Below are 9,612 nucleotides of genomic sequence, written 5' to 3'. Positions count from 1 at the left end.
TCTGCTGCTAATATAGACTGGATGATAATGAGATGTAGTATGTATAAAGAAGAAAGAAAAAAAAAACACGGGTAGGTGGTATACAATTATGGATGGACTGCCGAGTGCCGACACAGAGGTAGCTACAGCCGTGGACTACCGTACTGTGTCTGCTGCTAATATAGACTGGTTGATAATGAGATGTAGTATGTATAAAGAAGAAAGAAAAAAAAACCACGGGTAGGTGGTATACAATTATGGACGGACTGCCGAGTGCCGACACAGAGGTAGCTACAGCCGTGGACTACCGTACTGTACTGTGTCTGCTGCTAATATAGACTGGATGATAATGAGATGTAGTATGTATAAAGAAGAAAGAAAAAAAAAACCACGGGTAGGTGGTATACAATTATGGATGGACTGCCGAGTGCCGACACAGAGGTAGCTACAGCCGTGAACTACCGTACTGTGTCTGCTGCGACTGGATGATAAATAATGATATAAAAATTATATATATATCACTACTGCAGCCGGACAGGTATATATTAGAGATGAGCGGGTTCGGTTTCTCTGAATCCGAACCCGCCAGAACTTCATGTTTTTTTTCACGGGTCCGAGCGACTCGGATCTTCCCGCCTTGCTCGGTTAACCCGAGCGCGCCCGAACGTCATCATGACGCTGTCGGATTCTCGCGAGGCTCGGATTCTATCGCGAGACTCGGATTCTATATAAGGAGCCGCGCATCGCCGCCATTTTCACACGTGCATTGAGATTGATAGGGAGAGGACGTGGCTGGCGTCCTCTCCGTTTAGAATAGATTAGAGAGACACTTGATTTACTAATTTTGGGGAGCATTAGGAGTACTCAGTACAGTGCAGAGTTTTGCTGATAGTGACCAGTGACCACCAGTTTTATTTATAATCCGTTCTCTGCCTGAAAAAAGCGATACACAGCACACAGTGACTCAGTCACATACCTTATCTGTGTGCACTGCTCAGGCTCAGGCCAGTGTGCTGCATCATCTATTATCTATTTATAATATTATATATATCTGTCTGACTGCTCAGCTCACACAGCTTATAATTGTGGGGGAGACTGGGGAGCACTACTGCAGTGCCAGTTATAGGTTATAGCAGGAGCCAGGAGTACATAATATATTATATAGTGAGTGACCACCAGACACACAGTGCAGTTTATTTAATATATCCGTTCTCTGCCTGAAAAAAGCGATACACACAGTGACTCAGTCAGTCACATACCATATCTGTGTGCACTGCTCAGGCTCAGGCCAGTGTGCTGCATCATCTATATATATTATATATCTGTCTGACTGCTCAGCTCACACAGCTTATAATTGTGGGGGAGACTGGGGAGCACTACTGCAGTGCCAGTTATAGGTTATAGCAGGAGCCAGGAGTACATAATATTATATTAAAATTAAACAGTGCACACTTTTGCTGCAGGAGTGCCACTGCCAGTGTGACTAGTGACCAGTGACCTGACCACCAGTATATATAATATTAGTAGTATACTATCTCTTTATCAACCAGTCTATATTAGCAGCAGACACAGTACAGTGCGGTAGTTCACGGCTGTGGCTACCTCTGTGTCGGCACTCGGCAGCCCGTCCATAATAGTATATACCACCTAACCGTGGTTTTTTTTTCTTTCTTTATACATACATACTAGTTACGAGTATACTATCTCTTTATCAACCAGTCTATATATTAGCAGCAGACACAGTACAGTGCGGTAGTTCACGGCTGTGGCTACCTCTGTGTCGGCACTCGGCAGCCCGTCCATAATTGTATATACCACCTAACCGTGGTTTTTTTTTCTTTCTTTATACATACATACTAGTTACGAGTATACTATCTCTTTATCAACCAGTCTATATATTAGCAGCAGACACAGTACAGTGCGGTAGTTCACGGCTGTGGCTACCTCTGTGTCGGCACTCGGCAGCCCGTCCATAATTGTATATACCACCTAACCGTGGTTTTTTTTTCTTTCTTTATACATACATACTAGTTACGAGTATACTATCTCTTTATCAACCAGTCTATATATTAGCAGCAGACACAGTACAGTGCGGTAGTTCACGGCTGTGGCTACCTCTGTGTCGGCACTCGGCAGCCCGTCCATAATTGTATATACCACCTAACCGTGGTTTTTTTTTCTTTCTTTATACATACATACTAGTTACGAGTATACTATCTCTTTATCAACCAGTCTATATATTAGCAGCAGACACAGTACAGTGCGGTAGTTCATGGCTGTGGCTACCTCTGTGTCGGCACTCGGCAGCCCGTCCATAATTGTATATACCACCTAACCGTGGTTTTTTTTTCTTTCTTTATACATACATACTAGTTACGAGTATACTATCTCTTTATCAACCAGTCTATATATTAGCAGCAGACACAGTACAGTGCGGTAGTTCACGGCTGTGGCTACCTCTGTGTCGGCACTCGGCAGCCCGTCCATAATTGTATATACCACCTAACCGTGGTTTTTTTTTCTTTCTTTATACATACATACTAGTTACGAGTATACTATCTCTTTATCAACCAGTCTATATATTAGCAGCAGACACAGTACAGTGCGGTAGTTCACGGCTGTGGCTACCTCTGTGTCGGCACTCGGCAGCCCGTCCATAATTGTATATACCACCTAACCGTGGTTTTTTTTTCTTTCTTTATACATACATACTAGTTACGAGTATACTATCTCTTTATCAACCAGTCTATATATTAGCAGCAGACACAGTACAGTGCGGTAGTTCACGGCTGTGGCTACCTCTGTGTCGGCACTCGGCAGCCCGTCCATAATTGTATATACCACCTAACCGTGGTTTTTTTTTCTTTCTTTATACATACATACTAGTTACGAGTATACTATCTCTTTATCAACCAGTCTATATATTAGCAGCAGACACAGTACAGTGCGGTAGTTCACGGCTGTGGCTACCTCTGTGTCGGCACTCGGCAGCCCGTCCATAATTGTATATACCACCTAACCGTGGTTTTTTTTTCTTTCTTTATACATACATACTAGTTACGAGTATACTATCTCTTTATCAACCAGTCTATATATTAGCAGCAGACACAGTACAGTGCGGTAGTTCACGGCTGTGGCTACCTCTGTGTCGGCACTCGGCAGCCCGTCCATAATTGTATATACCACCTAACCGTGTTTTTTTTTCCTTTCTTTATACATACATACTAGTTACGAGTATACTATCTCTTTATCAACCAGTCTATATATTAGCAGCAGACACAGTACAGTGCGGTAGTTCACAGCTGTGGCTACCTCTGTGTCGGCACTCGGCAGCCCGTCCATAATTGTATACTAGTATCCAATCCATCCATCTCCATTGTTTACCTGAGGTGCCTTTTAGTTGTGCCTATTAAAATATGGAGAACAAAAATGTTGAGGTTCCAAAATTAGGGAAAGATCAAGATCCACTTCCACCTCGTGCTGAAGCTGCTGCCACTAGTCATGGCCGAGACGATGAAATGCCAGCAACGTCGTCTGCCAAGGCCGATGCCCAATGTCATAGTACAGAGCATGTCAAATCCAAAACACCAAATATCAGTAAAAAAAGGACTCCAAAACCTAAAATAAAATTGTCGGAGGAGAAGCGTAAACTTGCCAATATGCCATTTACCACACGGAGTGGCAAGGAACGGCTGAGGCCCTGGCCTATGTTCATGGCTAGTGGTTCAGCTTCACATGAGGATGGAAGCACTCAGCCTCTCGCTAGAAAAATGAAAAGACTCAAGCTGGCAAAAGCAGCACAGCAAAGAACTGTGCATTCTTCGAAATCCCAAATCCACAAGGAGAGTCCAATTGTGTCGGTTGCGATGCCTGACCTTCCCAACACTGGACGTGAAGAGCATGCGCCTTCCACCATTTGCACGCCCCCTGCAAGTGCTGGAAGGAGCACCCGCAGTCCAGTTCCTGATAGTCAGATTGAAGATGTCAGTGTTGAAGTACACCAGGATGAGGAGGATATGGGTGTTGCTGGCGCTGGGGAGGAAATTGACCAGGAGGATTCTGATGGTGAGGTGGTTTGTTTAAGTCAGGCACCCGGGGAGACACCTGTTGTCCGTGGGAGGAATATGGCCGTTGACATGCCAGGTGAAAATACCAAAAAAATCAGCTCTTCGGTGTGGAGGTATTTCACCAGAAATGCGGACAACAGGTGTCAAGCCGTGTGTTCCCTTTGTCAAGCTGTAATAAGTAGGGGTAAGGACGTTAACCACCTCGGAACATCCTCCCTTATACGTCACCTGCAGCGCATTCATAATAAGTCAGTGACAAGTTCAAAAACTTTGGGTGACAGCGGAAGCAGTCCACTGACCAGTAAATCCCTTCCTCTTGTAACCAAGCTCACGCAAACCACCCCACCAACTCCCTCAGTGTCAATTTCCTCCTTCCCCAGGAATGCCAATAGTCCTGCAGGCCATGTCACTGGCAATTCTGACGAGTCCTCTCCTGCCTGGGATTCCTCCGATGCATCCTTGCGTGTAACGCCTACTGCTGCTGGCGCTGCTGTTGTTGCCGCTGGGAGTCGATGGTCATCCCAGAGGGGAAGTCGTAAGCCCACTTGTACTACTTCCAGTAAGCAATTGACTGTTCAACAGTCCTTTGCGAGGAAGATGAAATATCACAGCAGTCATCCTACTGCAAAGCGGATAACTGAGTCCTTGACAACTATGGTGGTGTTAGACGTGCGTCCGGTATCCGCCGTTAGTTCACAGGGAACTAGACAATTTATTGAGGCAGTGTGCCCCCGTTACCAAATACCATCTAGGTTCCACTTCCCTAGGCAGGCGATACCGAGAATGTACACGGACGTCAGAAAAAGACTCACCAGTGTCCTAAAAAATGCAGTTGTACCCAATGTCCACTTAACCACGGACATGTGGACAAGTGGAGCAGGGCAGGGTCAGGACTATATGACTGTGACAGCCCACTGGGTAGATGTATGGACTCCCGCCGCAAGAACAGCAGCGGCGGCACCAGTAGCAGCATCTCGCAAACGCCAACTCTTTCCTAGGCAGGCTACGCTTTGTATCACCGCTTTCCAGAATACGCACACAGCTGAAAACCTCTTACGGCAACTGAGGAAGATCATCGCGGAATGGCTTACCCCAATTGGACTCTCCTGTGGATTTGTGGCATCGGACAACGCCAGCAATATTGTGTGTGCATTAAATATGGGCAAATTCCAGCACGTCCCATGTTTTGCACATACCTTGAATTTGGTGGTGCAGAATTTTTTAAAAAACGACAGGGGCGTGCAAGAGATGCTGTCGGTGGCCAGAAAAATTGCGGGACACTTTCGGCGTACAGGCACCACGTACAGAAGACTGGAGCACCACCAAAAACTACTGAACCTGCCCTGCCATCATCTGAAGCAAGAAGTGGTAACGAGGTGGAATTCAACCCTCTATATGCTTCAGAGGTTGGAGGAGCAGCAAAAGGCCATTCAAGCCTATACAATTGAGCACGATATAGTAGGTGGAATGCACCTGTCTCAAGTGCAGTGGAGAATGATTTCAACGTTGTGCAAGGTTCTGATGCCCTTTGAACTTGCCACACGTGAAGTCTGTTCAGACACTGCCAGCCTGAGTCAGGTCATTCCCCTCATCAGGCTTTTGCAGAAGAAGCTGGAGGCATTGAAGAAGGAGCTAAAAGGGAGCGATTCCGCTAGGCATGTGGGACTTGTGGATGCAGCCCTTAATTCGCTTAACAAGGATTCACGGGTGGTCAATCTGTTGAAATCAGAGCACTACATTTTGGCCACCGTGCTCGATCCTAGATTTAAAGCCTACCTTGGATCTCTCTTTCCGGCAGACACAGGTCTGCTGGGGTTGAAAGACCTGCTGGTGACAAAATTGTCAAGTCAAGCGGAACGCGACCTGTCAACATCTCCTCCTTCACATTCTCCCGCAACTGGGGGTGCGAGGAAAAGGCTCAGAATTCCGAGCCCACTCGCTGGCGGTGATGCAGGGCAGTCTGGAGCGACTGCTGATGCTGACATCTGGTCCGGACTGAAGGACCTGACAACGATTACGGACATGTCGTCTACTGTCACTGCATATGATTCTCTCAACATTGATAGAATGGTGGAGGATTATATGAGTGACCGCATCCAAGTAGGCACGTCACACAGTCCGTACTTATACTGGCAGGAAAAAGAGGCAATTTGGAGGCCCTTGCACAAACTGGCTTTATTCTACCTAAGTTGCCCTCCCACAAGTGTGTACTCCGAAAGAGTGTTTAGTGCCGCCGCTCACCTTGTCAGCAATCGGCGTACGAGGTTACATCCAGAAAATGTGGAGAAGATGATGTTCATTAAAATGAATTATAATCAATTCCTCCGCGGAGACATTGACCAGCAGCAATTGCCTCCACAAAGTACACAGGGAGCTGAGATGGTGGATTCCAGTGGGGACGAATTGATAATCTGTGAGGAGGGGGATGTACACGGTGATATATCGGAGGGTGAAGATGAGGTGGACATCTTGCCTCTGTAGAGCCAGTTTGTGCAAGGAGAGATTAATTGCTTCTTTTTTGGGGGGGGTCCAAACCAACCCGTCATATCAGTCACAGTCGTGTGGCAGACCCTGTCACTGAAATGATGGGTTGGTTAAAGTGTGCATGTCCTGTTTTGTTTATACAACATAAGGGTGGGTGGGAGGGCCCAAGGACAATTCCATCTTGCACCTCTTTTTTCTTTTCTTTTTCTTTGCATCATGTGCTGATTGGGGAGGGTTTTTTGGAAGGGACATCCTGCGTGACACTGCAGTGCCACTCCTAGATGGGCCCGGTGTTTGTGTCGGCCACTAGGGTCGCTAATCTTACTCACACAGTCAGCTACCTCATTGCGCCTCTTTTTTTCTTTGCGTCATGTGCTGTTTGGGGAGGGTTTTTTGGAAGGGACATCCTGCGTGACACTGCAGTGCCACTCCTAGATGGGCCCGGTGTTTGTGTCGGCCACTAGGGTCGCTAATCTTACTCACACAGCTACCTCATTGCGCCTCTTTTTTTCTTTGCGTCATGTACTGTTTGGGGAGGGTTTTTTGGAAGGGACATCCTGCGTGACACTGCAGTGCCACTCCTAGATGGGCCCGGTGTTTGTGTCGGCCACTAGGGTCGCTAATCTTACTCACACAGCTACCTCATTGCGCCTCTTTTTTTCTTTGCGTCATGTGCTGTTTGGGGAGGGTTTTTTGGAAGGGACATCCTGCGTGACACTGCAGTGCCACTCCTAGATGGGCCCGGTGTTTGTGTCGGCCACTAGGGTCGCTAATCTTACTCACACAGCTACCTCATTGCGCCTCTTTTTTTCTTTGCGTCATGTGCTGTTTGGGGAGGGTTTTTTGGAAGGGACATCCTGCGTGACACTGCAGTGCCACTCCTAGATGGGCCCGGTGTTTGTGTCGGCCACTAGGGTCACTTATCTTACTCACACAGCGACCTCGGTGCAAATTTTAGGACTAAAAATAATATTGTGAGGTGTGAGGTATTCTGAATAGACTGAAAATGAGTGTAAATTATGGTTTTTGAGGTTAATAATACTTTGGGATCAAAATGACCCCCAAATTCTATGATTTAAGCTGTTTTTTAGTGTTTTTTGAAAAAAACACCCGAATCCAAAACACACCCGAATCCGACAAAAAAAATTCGGTGAGGTTTTGCCAAAACGCGTTCGAACCCAAAACACGGCCGCGGAACCGAACCCAAAACCAAAACACAAAACCCGAAAAATTTCAGGCGCTCATCTCTAGTATATATTATATAATGACGGACCTGCTGGACACTGTCTGTCAGCAGAATGAGTTTTTTATTTTATAGAATAAAAAAACACCACACAAGTCACACGACGTGTGTTTAACTTTTACAGGCAGACATTCACAATACAATATAGTATACTATATACTGGTGGTCAGGTCACTGGTCAGTCACACTGGCAGTGGCACTCCTGCAGAAAAAAAGTGTGCACTGTTTAATTTTAATATGTACTCCTGGCTCCTGCTATAACCTAACTGCTCCCCAGTCTCCCCCACAATTAAGCTGTGTGAGCACAGTCAGATATTATACATAGATGATGCAGCAGCACACTGGGCTGAGCACAGATATGGTATGTGACTGAGTCACTGTGTATCGTTTTTTCAGGCAGAGAACGGATTATATTAAATAATATAAAACTGCACTGGTGGTCACTGGTCAGTCACTAGTATAACTAACTAATACTATCAGCAAAATTCTGCACTCTCTGTCTGAGTACTCCTCCTAAGCTCCAGTAAATGAAGTGTCACTGTCTCACTCTCACTCTCCTATCTATTTCTTCTCTAAACGGAGAGGACGCCAGCCACGTCCTCTCACTATCAATCTCAATGCACGTGTAAAATGGCGGCGACGCGCGGCTCCTTATATAGAATCCGAGTCTCGCGATAGAATCCGAGCCTCGCGAGAATCCGACAGCGTCATGATGACGTTCGGGCGCGCTCGGGTTAACCGAGCAAGGCGGGAAGATCCGAGTCGCTCGGATCCGTGTAAAAAAAGCTGAAGTTCGGGCGGGTTCGGATTCAGAGAAACCGAACCCGCTCATCTCTAGTTTTCACCATGTTTTTTTTTATCGGACTGTGCTAGTGTTAGTAATACAGTATAAGAAGGTTTAGGGTGAGTTAAAGGACATCCATAAATACTGTATAATTATTCTTAAATCAATCCTTAGTGGTGGCTGAAAAGAACTTCTAGGACCTGTGGGTGTGATTTTAATTTGGTTATATTCCCTGCATGAGTTTGTTCTAGAGTGAAAGTATGATATAATCCTGTAGCTGCACAGAGAAGTCACGTGCAATAATGTGTTTGTGACTTTAAAAACTTATATATTGAAAATGAATCATTCTGTATGCACCTTTTCTCAAATTTACAATCCCAAAGGTCTCTACATTAGTAGCTATTTAAATGCAGTACACTATGGAAGCATCATGTTGTCAAAAGTAAAGTACCACTTTGCTGAATAAGCAGTCATAAGGGAAATAATAGAGGTGGATGTGTAAGTCAGTGACAATATATAATTATTTTTTGATTATGATTTAAAAAATTATACATATAAATTATTCATAAAGCATTATATATATATATATATATATATATATACAAATAAATACATATACAGTAGCTTTATGTATGAGTGCTGTGGGTTCTAGCCTACTGTTTATATATATTTGTGGTCACACTTCTTCTTGCACCCCTATTGTCCATATGTAAATTAAATGTTAAGAAATTCCCCAGGTGTTTATTAACTGATATGCTTGGGTGTGGTTCCTGTCTCTAAACCCACGATAGAAGCATACTGTGGGGTATATTTACTAAAAATCTTATTTTTCCGTTTGAGGTCAAAGTTCAATCACAAATTACATCGAAAGTGTAAATATGCAACTTTTTGAATTTAGTACGACTAATTTACTAAGCTGCCGTATTCTGCATTTTCGGTTTTACCGATGTCGATGTCATTCGTTTTTTTAGGCAGTGTTTTACGTGAGTGACTTGTAAAACACTGCCGACTTTAATACAATGAATCTCGGCCGGATCTGAGAGATCCATGCTGGG

Source organism: Pseudophryne corroboree, chromosome 1 (assembly GCF_028390025.1).
Source record: "Pseudophryne corroboree isolate aPseCor3 chromosome 1, aPseCor3.hap2, whole genome shotgun sequence".
NCBI classification, from domain to species: domain Eukaryota; kingdom Metazoa; phylum Chordata; class Amphibia; order Anura; family Myobatrachidae; genus Pseudophryne; species Pseudophryne corroboree.
This window is presented reverse-complemented; position numbering follows the sequence as displayed.